This window comes from Mixophyes fleayi, chromosome 5 (assembly GCF_038048845.1).
Source record: "Mixophyes fleayi isolate aMixFle1 chromosome 5, aMixFle1.hap1, whole genome shotgun sequence".
Lineage (NCBI taxonomy): Eukaryota > Metazoa > Chordata > Amphibia > Anura > Limnodynastidae > Mixophyes > Mixophyes fleayi.
This window is the reverse complement of record NC_134406.1, coordinates 71,493,364-71,494,979: the sequence shown is the minus strand read 5'-3', so window position 1 is coordinate 71,494,979 and position 1,616 is coordinate 71,493,364. Positions and strand designations below refer to the sequence as shown.

Sequence of the window (1,616 nt, the reverse complement as noted above, 5' to 3'; positions counted from 1 at the left end):
TCTCATTTTTTTTTTTATGCAAGTTGTATTCACATTACTTTTGATGATGAATCAGGCTCATAGTGAACAGATTTATATGAGATACAATTAGAATGTTGATGAAATAAGTCCAAGTGACCATTGCAAAGGTTTCTACCGCTACTAAGCAGTAAATGAATGTAAAATTTCAACTAAAAATTTCATAGTATTTAATAGATTTGTTTAGCTTCAAAGTAAGTTATTTTAATTCAATAATCAGTTTAAATGGGTGATCAACTGAACAACATGTGCTTGTTATATGTTGCCATCTGTATAAAATAGCCTCTTGTATGCTCTTCATTAGCAAGCCAGTAATTAAAAAAATATAAAATGGGTCATTCAGCTTACAGTATTGTGCTAAATGTTTAACAAATGTCATATAATATTAAATCATTATAACAAAGGGAGATATTTAGTTACAGTATAAAAGATGAGGCTTCGTCAGTCAGACATTCTACTTGCACTGTTACTGGGAAATGTCTAAACAATTTAATCGACAACATTCCAGAGGATGGACAAAGGACACAAGAAGTATGAAACAGGTGGATTATCTAGAGTAAGACACAAGTGACCCCTGATCAATAGGTAATCCTGGCTTGAAGGCATGATGTTAATGGTATTGCCATACACACCATTCTACCACTAATAGTTCACAATTAAAAGTCATACTAGCTTCTCTGTAAAAAGCTGGAGTCTTGATATTCAATTGATGGTTCCAGGTGCTCACAAAACCTGCAATCAAAGACATAAAATAGCTCCTATGAGGCAACTCTGTTCCAGTAAAAAACAAACAAAAAAAAAACAGATTTATTACATGTGCAGACAAGAGACACAAAGCAGTAATATCAAGCAAATCCCCACATTGATACAATTATCACCTGTTTCTACAGAAGCAATCATTGAATAACCCTGTGTAGGAGAAACACTTTGGTTTGGATATATTCTGTCTCTCAGCTAAAGTAAGCAGTTGGAGCTTTGGTTTTACAATCAATACAGTGTGCTTTGTCTCCAAGAAGTTAAGAGATACTTTACTAGTTATATGTACTAAAATAACAATTGTGCATTCTTTGCAATGCCTACCTTGATGAGCGTTTGTAAAGCCACATCTCCGGTCACAGATACCTCTAGGAGGGTAATGTGTAGGATGTGGAGCGCTTTTATTAACATAGTGCGACATGGTAGGCCTTGCATCATCACTGGAGCCGTGGGTAAGTGTCAGTGCAAAATACTTCGGAGGAACTGCTTGACCGTGACATATATGGACCAAATATTTTCGTTCTTGACGACTTGAAATCCAAGACCCCGGCAAAGGACTAGATCAGGGTTAGAGTCACAAGTGGCCATAGGGGTACCAAAGAAATGAGACCAATATCTTGGAGATCTAGTTAACAGTAAGAGAGAAAAATGTCAGTTGAGACCAAGGGGCAGAAAGAGAAAATCCCCAGAAGAGAGAGGGGATATTCTGCCTGCAGCCAAGCTATAGAAAACCCACTCTGAGGGTCAATTTTACAAATCTTGCAGCTTTTCTCATTCATTTCAATAGGATTATCAGCAGCATAGAACTCCCCTTCAGTGGTGAGTCATTGAACACCGGTCGA

The 1,616-nt window shown here is 36.9% G+C and overlaps 1 long non-coding RNA gene across 1 annotated transcript; it reads right to left on the bottom strand.

Annotated features, from left to right (window-relative positions):
- Positions 1-516: 516 nt before the first annotated feature.
- LOC142157686 (uncharacterized) lies at positions 517-1,616 on the bottom strand. The gene is made up of 3 exons (XR_012692566.1): positions 1,511-1,616; positions 1,099-1,399; positions 517-750 (listed from the first exon to the last, which is right to left on the bottom strand). It is a non-coding gene; the product is annotated as an uncharacterized LOC142157686 (long non-coding RNA).